At 33.2% G+C, this 17,414-nt stretch overlaps 1 protein-coding gene across 1 annotated transcript in view; it reads right to left on the reverse strand.

The window, feature by feature from the left end:
- The window catches only part of Con (leucine rich repeat protein connectin), a 1,033,948-nt gene that overhangs the window by 751,412 nt on the left and 265,122 nt on the right, over positions 1 to 17,414 (reverse strand). The gene's annotated exons all lie outside the window — the stretch shown is intronic.

Consider the following 17,414-nt stretch of genomic DNA (forward strand, 5'->3'; position numbering starts at 1 on the left):
ATCTATTTATTGAAGACGTTTCGCTTCTTAATTAAGAAACATCATCAGTTCATCTAGAAAGAACAATATGAAAAACCAAACATCCCTGGAAAAGTTATTATAAGTGGGTTACCTTAAAAAGATATGTAGCAGTCAAAGATATAAAATGTGTAAAGAAGCTTATGATAATGGACATTAAATATTATGTTGTATAGACAATTATTTGGAACTAAATACAGTTTACAAATTAACTCAACTTAGCACAGCAAAAGACATGTGGTAAGGGTACATTATGGTTAATGGTTAAGTGAAAAACATTAATTTACAGAGAACCAAAAAGATCATATGATGCACTTCCAACAGTATATTATTATTTAAACTTGATTTTAACTTTAGGTAACATTATTAAAATTGGATTATAGATATTTAAAAAAAATTATATAATGAAGTTACCACTCTTAAGCTTCTCAGTCGCTGTCGGTGAAATGCGACCAGAATTTAGGTACCACTCCGAACAAGAGAAGACAGTGGCCTTGAGGTCAAAATATGACAGAACAGCAAAGCATATTTTAAAAAGTTAATGTTGTGGTAGAATAGCCAGAAACAGGTGAAGATTGATTCAATCTCCATCAGTCCAAGGTTCATACATTTGGAACTGAGAATAATATAGATTCTATAAATCTATTTTATTATAAAATTTTATTAAATTATTTGAGCAGAAACAATTAATTTAATATGTAAAAGTAACATTGACAAAATAATCAATAAAATGTAAGTTAAATAAATCTAGGTAAGTAAAGTAAGAAACTATTTTATTTTATTTGAAATTATTTAATATGAAAATATGATAGAACCTTTAACTTTAACTTTTTAACTCTTCAATTTTCAAATATTTGATGACTAAACAAGAGATAATAAAATTATTAATAAGGACACTGTTTGCCTTCGTTAAGGCCACAGGATTTATTAGACTTTAATAGAAAAAATAAAGTACGGTACAAAGGTATTACAGCTAAGTGTCAGAGATTAATGAGTCTCGCCTGAACTAAGATGAAGAAGAAGAGGAAGATTTAATTAATTTGAAATTGTAGAAATAGACGTAGATATACACACGTATCATGTTAAGCTTAGAAAACGTTCTATAAATAACTTGTTCTATTTTGAAACAATGAATATCCCAGACTTTCGAGAACACAGAATATATACACATCAACTGTCCATTATTAATATAATTAACTATTGTTTTACTCTCAGCTGATGCAATAAGAGCGCATTTACTTAAGGGATTAAACAAAACACGGTATATTGTCAGATATAACAATAAATATCTCGATACAACATCTAGGCAACAGATAACTTCCGCATATTGAGGTCTAATGGCCGTTAAGTTTCATTAGTGAAAGAAAATTAATTTATATTGGATTCTGCTATATAATTCGACGCAGAAACCCTAAATTATGGTATTTTATATATCAAAGGTTAAAGTTGAGAGTAATATTAAAACCTACCCTAGTCTTTATGATTGTATTTTGAAATAAAACTCAATAAGTCACAAAAAAATAAAGTGTAATAATAAACATTTTCTAACTTACAAAATAACAAGCACTAGAATATACAGAGCAAAGTATAATATTCATATTATAAATAACTGCATAATTATTAAATTGACAATATTGACAATATTAATCTTTGTAACGTGATATACGTTACATTTTTGTCTTTTTACATTATCTTCAAGTAAATACGTTATTTCTATAGAAAATGTGATTTTACGTATCGTACATCTACTATGAATCAACTTATTAAACCACATCCATAAAATGTTTACCCAAATATTTTACAAAACTATTTTATTATATGAAATTGAATTTCTACCAGACCCGAGAACAAGCTGGCGTCAGCTCAAGATTCGGAACAAACGACCACCTACAAACAGTAAAAACTTTAATAGAAAAATCGATAGAATATAACAGATCACTGGTACTTCCACTTCGTAGAGTTTCACAAAGCCTTCGATACCGTGAAATTGGACAGCAATATAACTGCTCTGAACAATAGTAGAATAGACTACCGGCTTACAAAGTTAGTACTAACATTGTACCAAAACGCCACAATGCGTTTAAAACTACATGATACCACTAGAGAAATTCATATAAAGCGAGGTGTGAGGCAGGGCGACACTCTCTCACCTAAATTATTTATAACAGTCCTCGAATAAGCCTTTAAAATGCTAAAGTGGGAAAATAGATGAATAAAAATAGACGGGGAAATGCTCAACCATCTGCGTTTTGCCGACGATATAGTATTTATTACCAAAGATTGCGTAAAGCACAACAAATGGTACAAGAATTAGAAAACCTATCTTGAACATAAGTCTAAAAATAAACATCGGTAAGACCAAATTTATGACAAATTTGGTTCCCAGCGAAAACCTAACCATTCAAAATCAAGTGGTAGAATTGACAAAAAAGTACATATATCTCAGTCATGACATCAGAATAAGCAAGGAACATTAGACCTGTGAATTTCAATGACGAATAGCACTTACTTAAGCGGCGTATGGTTTACTAAGAGACATCTTACATCACTAAGAGCAACATCCAGATAACTATGAAACGGAAGACATTTGACCAATGCGTTCTTCCTATTATGACATACGGAGAAGAAACTCTCACTCTCACAAAAACATCAGCACTAAAAATGCGAATGGCACAAAGGCACATGAAAAGATCGATTCTCAGCGTGACAAAAAAAGACAAAATAAGGAACCAAGACCTAAGGAAACGAGCAAATATCACTGATGTCGTCGAACGTATAGCTAAGCTGAAATAGAATTGGACAGGTCACATAGCGAGACTAAAAGATTTAAGATGGACCAGAAAACTAATTGACGTGTACCCAAGAGAAGACAAATGCAGCAGAAGATGACCATCAACACTAAGGATGGATGACATTAAACGAATATCCAAGAAATGGCAACAAGAGGCACAGAATTGTGAAGAGTGGCCAAAAATGTGAGAAACCTATGTCAAAAAGTGGACAGGAGAAGTTGCATGATGATGATGATGACCTCTACTATTTGCTTATACGTATTTCCTCCTAACAAGACTCATCAGAGCGACTGATGTCGAAGTTTTGAACGAAATACGTATAAGCGAATAGCAGAAGCACTACACATGAAACCAAATCTTAACTGTCTTTTCTATATCTCTATGTACTCATTTATTTTGAGTATAAGAAACCAATTCATAAAAGGTTCTTACCTAGGTGAATCGATATATCGTAGAATACAATTTTAGATTCCCCATGTCGTTCCAGTTCACCGTCTGTTTGCCTTGAAAATCATGGAAGGCTCAGATTTAGGTATTAATCTAAATTCCTTTAGATTTTGTTTATTTAACAACTTTGTGTTTTGTTATAATTTTTTTTATTGTTATTAAAATATTTAATCTTCTGTTGCTGTTTCAATAATAATGATGAGAATTTTGTTTTTATTATTTTTTTTTTTAATTTTTTGAAAAATGGGAAATGTTTTTGTAAATTATTATTTTAATATTATATAAATTTTCTTTCCTTTGCTAATATAACGATGTGCATCGTCAGGGTCCCTCCAATACTTCGTTTACACGCACTCCCATCACTGAGTTCCACGTCCTTCTATGCGCCATAGAGGACATGAAAGACCAACAATGGTATAACACAACATACGCCACAAGTGAATAGAGTTCCGCTAGAGTGCTGATCTCAGTGCTTAATCAGTTTAATGAGTCACTTGCTGAAACTCTTCCTTAGGATATTACACTCAAGAATGCACAAGATACTAGAAGAACTTAGCGGGTCAACACAATTCGGTTTTAAGGGAGGACTAGGAACAAGAGAGGCAATTTTATGTTTGAACACCTTAATACAAAACTGTTTAGATCAACGAAAATATGTCTACCTCACCTTCATCGACTACGAGAAGGCATTTGACAATGTTAAAAATGATATCATGATGGATCTACTACATAGGGCCAACATTGACCAGAAGGAGATCAGAATTATTCAGAATCTATACTGGAACCAAATGGCAAAGGTGACGATTGATCACGACCAATATACGGATGAATTTGAAATCCGGAAAGGTGTCCGCCAAGGCTGCCTACTCTCTCCGATGCTTTTTAATTTATATGTTGAAAATATATTTGCGGAAGCATTAGAAGACACGGAATTAGGCATTAAGGTGAACGGCATACCAATTAGCAACCTACGCTATGCGGACGACACAGTGATTATAACTGATAATTTGAAAGATCAGCAGTTATTACTTCATGGGGTGAATAGCATAGGTAAAAAATATGGCCTCAAAATCAACATTTTGAAAACGAAGTATATGGTCATTAGCAGAAACCCTCAAGAACACCCGATAATATGCATAGGTGACGATCGCATAAAACGCGTGAAAACTTTTAAATACCTTGGCACCACAATCAATGACCAATCGGATCCACAAAAAGAGATAAAAACCCGAATACAAATGGCAAGACAAGCTTTTGTGAAATTCAGACCGCTCCTATGTAATCAAAACCTAAATTTCGAAATACGCTACAGAATGGTCAAGTGCTACATATGGTCCATCTTGCTTTATGGCATGGAAACGTGGACTTTAAAAAAAACATCTATCAACAAACTTGAAGCATTTCAAATGTGGTCATTGAGAAGAATGATGCGCATACCTTGGGTGGATAGAGTTCGAAACGATGACGTCCTTAAGAGAGCCGGCGTGGAAAGAGAACTCTTTGAATTAATTAAAAAACGCAAGATTGGTTACCTTGGGCACATATTGAGAGGAGAAAAATATGAAATACCACAGTTAATCCTACAAGGGAAGATCGAAGGTAGGAGAGGAGCCGGCCGCAAACAATTATCCTGGTTAAGGAATATTAAAGAATGGACAGGAATACATAATACAGGCGAGCTGTGTCGCGCCGCCAAGAACAGAATTCTAGTAATGAGATAGTCGCCTACGCACTTTGGTGTATGGCATGTTAAGAAGAAGAAGAGTGCTGATCTAGTGGAAACTTCACTGGGCCTTTGGGTGTTGACTAAAGGCCAAGCGTTCGGAGTTCTATCTGAGTGTTGATCTGGAAACAACTCTACTGGCCCTAGGGTGTTGATCTTGTAGCAGTTCCTTACCAGTCTTAGAGTGTTGATCTGAAATAGACCTATTATGTAACTGTAAGTGTTGATTATTCACTTTCCTCTCCTCGCCGGAACAGGAGTTGATCAATCAATACTTTTCTAAACCATCCTTCATTTTCTTTATCGCTTGTGTATTAGCACGCCGTAACTGTCGTTACAATTTAACGCATTTAACGTTATTTTTCGCAGATATTAAACATTGGGGTCATTCATCGGTGCGTCGATACGACACTTTTAAGTATAATTTATTTTGTTATCTATTTGTTTCAAATAAATTTTTATTTTAACTGAACCTGGGTTTTACTAAGTTGCTGTCCAAAAGAGCTGCCCGTCACACTTTGCACCTCGACCAGAAGTAAAGCGCCACAAATTGCCACCCAAACAAAAATAGAAATGCTACTTTGTCCAGCAACTACAGACACAGACTGGTACGTCGTTGAAACATCGCCTGCACAAAGTGAAATTACAGCACAAAGCTGAAAATGTCAGCTTAGATTCCAAAGGAACCGTCAAAGATTTGAAATTAAGACTGAGCGATTTTTTTTAAAGATCGCAGAGACCTAATAAAAACCGAATAAGAATTGAATCCGAAAAAAATTGAAAAAGAAACCAACTAAATATAAACCGAATAAGAGACGAATAGAAACCGAATCCGAAGAATAACCGAAAAAGAACCTAACCCGAATATAAACCGAATGAGACCTTACTAGAAAGCAATCCGAATAGGAACTGCATAACAGCACGCCGATTATGAATTACGACAGCCGTTTGCCGAATAGCGCAAAAATGCTGGTCTGGTTATGGTGCTATAAAAATGTCAACCTATGTTAGTAATCAAAAGAAAATACCCCCAGTGAACACCGTCGCAGATGCAGCCAGCAGAAAAATGTTCTATAGAAAAGCCTTGACGCAATATCCCAATTGATTTGATAGAACCATGCCCAAAATGTACAGAGGGAAGCATCTTCTTGACACTCACACAAGACCAGTTTATAAAGTATGCTATCACCTAACCGTCAAAGTTGATAATATCACACCTTGGTAGGCTCTACGCCGCAAAAAAATGTATGCTATTAAAATGTATGTATGCTAAGTTCCACTTTCATCGATCCGCGCTAGAAGAGACGAATGTTAAATAAAAATGTTTACGTTAATAAGCCTAATGCTGTATGTTTCCAATTTCTCCAGTAAAATTGAGTGGTTTTAACTTTCAAATTCCATTGATAAATGTGTAGAGAAAATATAAGAACGCTTTAAGTTTGTTTTAATTTTTACAGAATATCCTTATATGGTTCTCTGTAAAAAAACTTTTAGAAGAAAATATTTAAACTCGTGATTTTCTTGTGCAAGACAACTTCTAATAACTTAAAACTGGATAATTTTTAATATAGTCATTTTTAATATTCTATAGCCTGATATAATTCCATTTTATGACTAGTTATTTTTCATTATGTTTGGAGCTTATTTGTATGTCAATAAATACAAAAAAGACTAAAATTCTAGTACAAAGCCGATAAGAGAGATCAAAATGACCCTTACTACAAATTGAAAAAAACTTAGAAAAAGTAAATATTTAATTATCTATTTAGGAGTCAACAATATGGTATCAATTTTCTCACTTAATTATTTTTGCATTTTTTGTTTAATTAACGTTATACCTAGATTAAGTTTCTTACTGTAAGAGTTGTAATCTTGTTGAAGATTGTTAAAATATTAACAGACTTTTTGTTAGTTTGATTCTCCTTGTACAGTTATCCAGGATTTCGCTCACAAAAAGCCAGGCACTTTTGAACAATTATACAGTTGTCGATACAATGCGTAAAGAATAGATTGTTCATGCATACATTGTTGTGAACAATGAAGAATAAAAAAATGTATGTATTTCGTTAAATTTTGAACATTATTTTATTTTCGAAATTCAACTTATTATTTAATTATTATTTTTGAAGTTCATTAATTATTTTGAAAATTATCACCCACATGTATCGTCGTCTTGTAAAAGACCCTTTATTAACCAACCACTGTTTTCCAGTGAGACGAGTTTCATCTACCAAACAAGATAGTCGGGTCTTAGTTAAGGAGTAGCGCTCACTACCTCGCCATACTTTTGTGGTTTATGTATGTCAAAGAAAACATGGTTTTCGGTAGCTGCTGCAATTAGTCCATTGCGGTTAAGTACAAACTATATCATTTATTGTCAAAATTATATTACTGCTGTATTAAGTACCGTTTACTAGTATATACATTTTATTGTGAATTTATATTGTGCTGAACTACATATTACATATTGTGTCGTAATTTAAACTTTTAAAATAATATATTATGTTTATATATGAACATTCATTTCAACAGCGTATTTACTGTATAGTATAATTGTATATTTTCATTTGTAGACAAATGGTTTTTGTGATATAGTTCATATCGTATTTAGTACAGCTGTTCTTTACGTCAAATAATTCACCTTTGGTAAAACGTTACGCGTATAAATAAGTACTGTTTTTTTATCTTTGTCATGCGTATTTTTATTTGTAAATATTAAGCATTTGTTAGAATTAAATCTGTGTATGTTATTTATGTATTGATTTTACCTGTTTAAAATAAAGTTTAATAGTCCTCTTGCTTATTATTTAGTTATGGTAATAAACATACCTATGGCGAAAGAAAGAAATCAGTGGGTTCTAGATTGAACATATATATTCATCCTGCCCTTCTGATGGCCTCATATATTCTATAGAGGTCATCGTGCGTGCTTAAACCAATACTACTTCCATAGAAAATTGCACCTTGTACCATAGTGTCTTAGGTGAGCACAGTCTTATATTTTATGAAAAAAGTTTAGCTGTAATTATCTAATAATACGCTTATTAATAGTGTAAAAACTGTTTCAGGATGTTACGAAACAATTAATATTAAAGTTTATGAAGGACACAGTACTTTTAAATAATTTGTTTTTAATTTATACAATTATACGTTACAAGAAATGTTTTTTATTTAACTTTTAAGATTTCTCGAAACTTTTGATTTGGTAGTCTTCTTCTTCAGCCTTCAGTAATCCAACTTTGGACATAGGCCTCCCCCAAATCAATCCAGTGTCTTCTATTTTGCGCCACTTACTTCCAGTTGTGTCCTCCGATCTTCTTAATGTCATCAGCCCACCTCATTTGTGGTCTTCCTCTGCTTCTCTTTCCTAAACATGGCATCCACTCTTGTATGTCATGGTTCCATCTTTTATCCTTAAGTCGGGCATTGTGTCCTGCGAAGCTCCATTTTAATTTGGCAGCATGTTCTCCTGCATCTTTTACTTTCGTTTTGCTTCTAATCCATGTGTTTGTTTTTTTTTTGTCTATAAGTCTTACCCCGAGCATTGATCTTTCCATCGCTCTTTGTGCTTTTACTATTTTCTTCATATTGGACTTGGTGAGTGTCCACGTCTGTGAACCATACGTGAGTATAGGCAGGATACACTGATCCTGTAGCATTTTAAATTTGGTGGAATATTTTCGTTTTTCTGTTTGCAAAATGAATTTTAAAACGATCAATATATTATGGCATTTTAAGTTAAGATTCTAAATATCAAGTTTTGGTATTCAGCTGTTTTTGTCTTTCGTCGTTAAAACGCAATAAACTGGAATATTTAAAAGTTGTTTCGAGTCCCCTAATATAATATTGCAAGTCAGGTATACGGTTTTTCTAAGACGTATTAACTGAGAATATTTTTTTTGTCTTTGTTTACATTAATATTCCCCTATTCTCTGTATGTATTGTGAGGTAAAAAATTTCCAGTTAACCAATTTAAAAGTAAATAATCAAGAAGCTTTTTTGTTGGTTCGTTGCTAACAACGAGGTCAAAAAAGGGTAGATTGTTTGTTTTAAGTTTGTAGGCAAAAACTAGCTGTGAGACGTAAAGGGAAATTAATTTTGCGTTGAAATTTGTAAAATGTAAGGCATTAGGGAGTCGACATTTAAGCCCCAAGCAGAGCAGACGTGCTACAATGGAGTGAAGCAAGAGATGCCAGAGTAGAAAGATTTTTTTTTATGTTATGTCTTAAGACCGGTTAAGGTGATAATACTCTCTGCAATATGGCAGTTTAGAAAATAGTAATCACCATAATATTTGTGAACCGGCACTGAAGAAATTTGGAAAATTATTATATAGGATGTCCCCGTTGTCAGCTTGCTTCCTCCACAGAAATTAATTCTACATCTCTTGATTGTTCGTCCCTGAGTATGAAAATGGTTTGCTTTGTCCCTGTTGGAGAATATGTCCAGATAAAGTCCCATAGATGTTAACATAAGTCCCATAAGTTTTTTTGAAAGTTAAGTGCGAAACAGTGAAATCAAGGTAACATTTAACATATTAATTTTAAAGTAAAGACATACATTATTTTTGATAATTATTAATAATTGCTTTCGTTAAAATTTAAAAGGATTTTGTAATAATTAGTAAATTGTAAATTTTATGGTTTAACTTAGTTGTCATTTTAATTGTATTTTTTTTATTTAATTCTAACATATGACAGCTAGCTTCATTTGTTTCGATATTTATTTGTTTTGTTTGTTTTAAAAAAAGGTTAATCTCTGTGCGGTAATATTTGTAAGTTTTTGTAGTATCTCCAACCCCTTTGTAAACGGAGTTTGTAAACGGACACATGTAAGTTTTTTTATTCTGTATTTGGCAACTATTTATATAGTATATTTTTTTATGCCATTTATGTGTTGATAACTGTTTGTATGAGACAAAAATAAACGTTTTGATTTGTTTCCCGATCCATTTTTGTTTTTATTTTAGAAAATCTCCTAACCTTTTTGTATGTTTACTTTTTAGGAAGGAAGAAACTTTCTTTCCTCCAGCAGGAAGTTTTCTCGAAGCGCCGTCCCTTTTAAATAGCTAGAGGTATTTCTTCTTGTCTTTTTTTGCCCATTTGTTCAGGAGATTTATGTAAGTAACCTTTTTATTTCATTCATTGTGTAGATACCCCAATCCGACCCATTTATTTCAACTTATCCACGACCCCAGCTCTCCAACAACCAACTGAGTGTCGTTCGCACTAGTAGCGTTTATTTTGCTTGCCTTATTTTCGCCCCCGTAGTTTCTGCCCCCAATTTTTCTACCCCCATGTTCTTACCCCATGGTAAGCAAAATAATTTCGTTACAATCGTAAATTTTGGTTTTCAAATACTGTTCTATTTTAGTGCTTTTCAAGATCCAACTCGGTTTTCCAAATCCTGCCCACGCTAACCTTATTCTTCTGGTAATTTCGGCAGTTTGATTTTCTTTGTTAATTTTCATTATCTGACCCAGGTAGGTGTATTCGCTTACTGTTTCTAAATGTTGTGAGCATTCAAATACTGTTCTATTTTAGTGCTTTTCAAGATCCAACTCGGTTTTCCAAATCCTGCCCACGCTAACCTTTTTCTTCTGGTAATTTCGGCAGTTTGATTTTCTTCGTTAATTTTCATTATCTGACCCAGGTAGGTGTATTCGCTTACTGTTTCTAAATTTATGTCGTTTAATGTTATTTCTGGAATGTTCGGTGTATTTGTCATTATTTTTGTTTTTTCCAAGTTCATCTTAAGACCAACTACTTTTGAAGCTTGAAATAGTTGCGTCATAATGGTCTGTAGTTCTTCGAAACTTGTAGCGAACATTACAATGTCATCAGCGTATCTTAAATGACTCAGTTTTCTTCGATTATTATTTACTCCGTTATCTGCCCAGTTAATGTCTTTGAACACGTTTTCAAATCTGTGAATAGTTTTGGTGAGATAACATATCCCTGGCGAACTCCTCTGTTGATTGTTATAGCTTTGGTTTTCGCATCAATTTGTATTTTCATGGTAGCTTTCTTGTAAATATTGTGTATGAGCATTCTGTATCGGAAGTCTATCCTGCAGTTATTCATAGCTCTATCTATTGCCCAAAGTTCTATGGAGTCGAATGCCTTTTTATAATCAACGAAGCCAATATATAAGTTCAAGTGATATTCATTGGCTTTCTCTATTAGAGTTCTGACTGTAAGAAGATGATCCGCTGTACTGTAATCTCATCGGAAATCTGCCTGCTCTACCGGTTGATAGCTATCGAGATTATACGTTAAACTGTTAGTTAGTACTCTCATAAACAGTTTGTACATTTGGGACAGCAAGGAGATGGGCCTATAGTTCTTGAGATCTCCCCTGTCTCCTTTTTTGAAGAGAAGTATTGTCAAACTTTTATTCCAATCATCTGGGACTTCTCCTCTGTGAAGGCATTCGTTAAAAAGTTTTTTCAATTCTTCGAGAATAATTTCATTTCCCTCCTTCAACATTTCTATAAGTAATCCATCTGGACCCGGATCCTTATTGTTCTTTAGTTGTGCTACAGCTTGTTTTATTTCGAAGGATTCTATGTTAGGGAATATTTGTGAGTTGACATTCGTTATCTTTCTCTTAAGGTCTGCCTTTGATTTGGTATATTTTTTCATAAAATAGACACACTAATGTTAACCATATTCAAAATATTTTTTTTTATTTATGTTTAAAAATTATTTTTTTAGCCTTTTTCATACGAAGGACAAGTGTATAGTTTATTTCTTACTCCAAACAAATTTTGACTTCTTTTAATTTAACCCATAAAATTGATTAAATAGAAGTATACTTTTTAACTTAATTAAATTAGATTTACGTCACATGCTATTTACCATCACTATCTAGAAAATACCGAGGCAAATAGTGGAAGAAAGTAAAACAATAATAACGTACAAGAAACAGTATCATTAAGACGTTCCGAAAGATAGTTATTATTCGGTAAAGCTACAAGAGCTATCAACTCCTCCCGACAGTGGTGTTTATCAAAACAGACAATGGCACGTGATAAAGCTTCTCGACGAGGAGGCTAGATTTTGGCCCCGCAGCTTAAACACCATAAATAAACGCTACCGGAAAGTGGCCTCGAAGTCCGTAGGCAGATGTTCGTAAAAACAGATAGGGCTTGTATACGAGGGCTTAATGCAATTTATACCGAACAAAAAATAAGAACTTATATCACTAATTGAATCGGCCCCGTCTAGAATAAACGATCTATTACATGGAGTATCGTTTGTTTTCATTATTTAACGAATAGGCTGTTGGAGGATTTATACCAGAAATCCTTAATAGCACTTGAAGATACCCTGCTTGAAATAAAAATAGAAATACATTGGATAATTAAAGATGTTAGAAGTTAGAGTAAGACAGTATAGGATATATAACATGGGTTTCAATTAAATGTTTGCGTGTGTGAAGAGAGTAGTTGGCATTATACAACAGCTACTAACCACAGAATTTATATAATAAAAGTTGGATTATTTATCTATCTATATAAAAGTCTGTATGAAGAAATTATACAAGAAGCTTTGGTAAACGAGACAGTCGGCATAAAAGTGAACGGAAGTTTAATTAAGAACATTAGGTATGCCGACGATACAGTTATAATAGCCGATAACTTGGAAGACTTAGAAAGAATAATGAACAAAATATTAAGATATAGTGGAGAATACGGACTCTCTCTTAACATCAAAAAAACCAAATTCATGAAAATTAGCAAGAACAACAATACAAACGAAATATTACCTGTAGGCGGCCAGCAGATTGAGAGAGTAAAAAGATATACTTACTTGGGAACGATAATCACAGAAAATAACGATTATACTGCAGAAATAAGAGTCATAATTGAAAAAGCACGTGCCAACTTCGTGAAAATGAAAAAGATTTTATGCAACAAAGATGAGAGGAAAAGTAGAGGGTAGAGAAGCCTAGGAAGAAGACGCGTTTCCTGGTTGAAGAACCTGAGAGAGTGGTTTGGTTGCAGCTCAAGGCAATTGTTCAGAGCAGCTGCCTCGAAGGTCAGAATAGCCATGATGATTGCTAACCTTCGTGGCGGAGATGGCACTTAAAGAAGAAGATAAAGTCTAGGACGATAAGTCATACCATTTGCCCAGTAAGATATCTACGCTAGAGTATGTTTCAATTGTAGTGGCGGAAATTTTTAGGAACTAAAGACTCACCAAACAAAGCAGTGGTGTTCCAAAAAATACTTGTGATTTAAATCAAATTGTTAAAGATAGGTACACACAATTTATTAAACAATGATATTAGATTATGTTTTTGTTTATTTGCCAAATTAATATATGCCTTCTTTTATTCTGTTTATTTTTAATAACTTTTCGTTTTCATTTGCTTTCCATCCTTATTCATTTTCTGCCTTTCAGTAACTTCCTGGAGTTGACAGATTATTATAGCAGTGGTGATCCAAAAAATACTTAAGATTTAAATCAAATTGTTAAAGATAGGTACACAAAATTTATTAAACAATGATATTGGATAATGTTTTTGTTTATTTGCCAAATTAATATATGCCTTCTTCCACCCTGTTTATTTTTTATAACTTTTCATTTTTATTTGCTTTTCATCCTTATTCATTTTCTGCCTTTCAGTAACTTCCTGGAGTTGACCGATTATTGTAAAGTTTGTTTAGCAGTAAATGGTTCACTTTTATTAGTATCGACTATAAATATCCTGGGTTAACCGATAATAGTATAAAAGGTCCAGTTTCAGACAACAATGGTTTACCTGAGGTACAAAGTCTTAACAATGTACGATGTAATTAGTACGACCGCACTAATTGAAGTCAATAGTTTTCTGCTAAACAAACTATACCTGAGTATTCGGTCTATCTGTTCTATACGATGAACATGAAAACTGAATTTGGGTACAAAAATGACTTGTTTTTGCACCTAAAGTCTTTAATTCGTCCTTTATATAAATATGTAAAAAATGGAAAAATAAATATCTAAATTAAAATAAATGTTGAAATAAATATAATCAGTATAAGGGAAAAGTAATACATTAATTTATTTCTGAAAAATAAAATGATGAAAACAACGACGAGTGACCATGCAGATATAGTAGTTAATCTTGTTATCTGCTATAATTCATACATGTAAATAGGACATACAGATTAATTTATACAAAACTTTTTAAAAATATCACTCGACCTGAAAAAGTTTTGAATACCGTTCAAAGTTTCGCACGTGTCATACGGATTATAGTTATAGTACAGTCAAATGTTTTATCGTTTTAAATTAACAAATTTCATTTGAGTTTGAATTTATGATTGCAGCTATCCAAGGCACCGGCACTGAGAAATAACCAAAGAAATATCGGCTGAGTATGTGAAGATTGATAAATATACGTAAAATGAAATAACAATAGAATCAAAGTAAAAACAATCTGTTAAATTTTATCTGGAATTAGTATTTTATAGTGCTCGGTACTCTTCTTCTTTGGGTACCGTTTTTTTAAGGTGGTGGGTAATTATCACGACCTTTTTCACGTTTAAACCTGCACCTTATGCAAAATTTATGTTTTTATAGCTGTCCACTATTAAAAATTTAGTATATTTTTTTTAACAGCAGCAAATAGATAAAGTAGATAATTGCATTTTTGAATTCTTGTAAAAAAAATGGTTTTTAATGTCAAGTTCAGCAGAAACAATATTGAAATAAAAGGTAGGTAGATTTTCCAAGAAAAAATATTTTACATAAAAAATATTAGTCTTATTTAAGATATCTGGCTACCAATTCATGGCCGAAATAGTTTTTGGTACATATATTGCTAAATATATCTCGAGATATTTTGCAAATTTCATTGCCTACGCTTTTCAATGGTTTTTCCTTTAGTGCGATTCTCAGAAGCTTATCTCTCTTCAATCTTTTCACATCAATATACTATTGGCGTTTTCTTCTCTTTCCTCCTTATTTTATTTAATCGTGCACACCACATTGAGCTGCTATGTTTATTTCTTACGTAGTTTTCTTAATTCCTTGCAGTAATTCTTAATACACTGGCGGGATAAAAATTTTGGTTACATTTAAATTTTGTGTTTTGATTTAGTAATTTGTTTATGGTTGTAGCGGCTTCTTAGAAGTCGCTGATATATTGCTTTACCAAAAATAATGTATTATTTGTTGTTGTTTTCTGTCAATTTAGTTACTGTCATCGTATTTACGAAATTTACGACTTTGTTATGAAATACCTGTATATGAAATATTTACTCTTACAGCTGCCAATTTTTCAATTAAGTGTTGAAGTTAAGTATTTTTTTTTGAGTAAAACCTATCGGTGGTACAGGTTTTATTATTGATGGTGCTTTTGATATGAATCACAATGCGTTTAGATGCTGTTACTGTGGCAAGAATTGTAGCATTAATATAAAATGGCTGCAGAAAACCTGTGAAAAAGTAGCTATGAAACTACAAGAATTGTTGTAAGGAGTCTATGTGCGGTTCAAAATTTGTAACAGCGCTATGAGAAGACTGATCTAATAACCAGAAGGCCATGGTCCAGGCAAAGTCGAATCACTATCCAAAGTTTACGGAATAGAAGAGACGATTTTCTTACAAAATCATCTTCAAGGGTGAGAAATTTTATTGTTAGTAAATGGACCATTAGAAAAAGACTAAGCTGCTGGATAATATTTCAGAAAGGCAGCTACAGGACCACCATTATAACGCCAGCATCGGATAGCAACATAAATATAAAATATCTGGGCAATATAAAATTTTGCACAGACTTACCTCCATTAGAATAATTTGATGTTAATCGGTCAGACGAACGTAGTCGAGTATGGAGAAGACCCGGGGAAGATAAACTGCGGCTTGTATTAATGAGTTACTCCCATTTGGCGGTGGGTCGGTTATGGTTTAGGCAGGAATTACTTCACATGCACGCACAGAGTTAGTCTTCATACAAAAGGACTCCTTTACAGCTCAAAGATACATTTCGGAAGGTTTAGATACTTATTTTATGGCTTTCATGATTATTATGCGGAAATTAGGCAGTTTGAATGGCCACCACTCAGTCCATATATGGATTCTATCGAATATGTCTGGGATGAGGAAACAAGGAAAAGAAGAAGGGACATACCAAGAAAGAAGTGGCTGGATTAAAAAAGGAAAATTAGAAAAACTGTAAAGGAGATAAATGAATTAGCAAATAAAAGAAGAGGGTAAAAAAAACGATAAATAATAAATCGGAACCAAACTTCGATACCCAGAAAAAGGACATAGAGAGTGGGAAAAAAAGAAGAATTTATTTATTTATATGGGAAGATATTTATTTAGTTCTTTACTAGTAATGTCTTATACCTCCTCGCCTTCTTTCTCATTTTTTCTCTTTTCATATGTCGCTGTTTCTTACTCTTCGTCGTCACTCATTTCTGTCCGTGTGGTCTTCTTCGCCTAAAGCTTGCTCTCCCAAGTCATCTACTATACAGTCTCTCCATCTTCTCCTCGTTTTTTCTTTATCTGTTCTTCCCTCAACTTGCACTCTTTCATTAACTAGCAGCTTTGACTAAGAGCAGTGACCAAGTAGCATTCTTTTCTACTTTATCTGTCAGCACATAACAATATTAACCAGGTAAGGACTTAGTGAAGAGCCTTGACGCAAACCAACCGTCACTGAAAAACTTTCTGTGAATCCGACAGCATTCCTCACTTTGGTATGTACTTCCCCATACACATACGAGCCTTACGTACTTCACAGGAACCCATTTCTCTCGCATAAATATAGCTTTTTTTCTTCTCGCTATATTTTTCTATTAACCTCCTTAATACAAACAAAACATCCGTTGCCCTCCTTCCTGGCATAAACCCAAACTGTTCTTATCCTATCGATGTGTCTCTCCTTATTCTTTGCTCTACAGTTCTCTTCCAAATTTTTATTGTGTGCGACACTAACTTCATCACTCTATAGTTCTTACAGTACTAAATGTCTTCTGAATCTTTATATAATGATACCATTACATTCTATCTTTATGCATTGGGCATCCTTTTTTCCTTATATATCCTACTCATTATTTGCCAATAAATGACAATTTCTTTCTCTTCTAGAACCTTATAAAACCTTCACAAGTATTCCATCAGGTCCTAATGCTTAACCGTTATTTGTCCTATTTAACGCGTCGATAACTTCATCTCTTGCTTTTTTCGATATTAGATTCTCATTTGAGATCCCACATTATCTGTATCTCCTCTGGTGTTCCTTATTTAGCAACTTACTAAAGTACTTATACCATATTTGCTTTATTTCAACATTGGTTCTTATCGCTCTTTCATCCGCACTGTTAATCTGCCACACATGCGTCTAGTTCTTTGATGACTTTACCCTTGTTTGCCACCTTGTATATACCCTTATCTTCCTCTCTTCTAAACCTGTAATACCGCTTTCTAGTCTCT

Source organism: Diabrotica undecimpunctata, chromosome 3 (assembly GCF_040954645.1).
Source record: "Diabrotica undecimpunctata isolate CICGRU chromosome 3, icDiaUnde3, whole genome shotgun sequence".
Taxonomy (NCBI): Eukaryota; Metazoa; Arthropoda; class Insecta; order Coleoptera; family Chrysomelidae; genus Diabrotica; species Diabrotica undecimpunctata.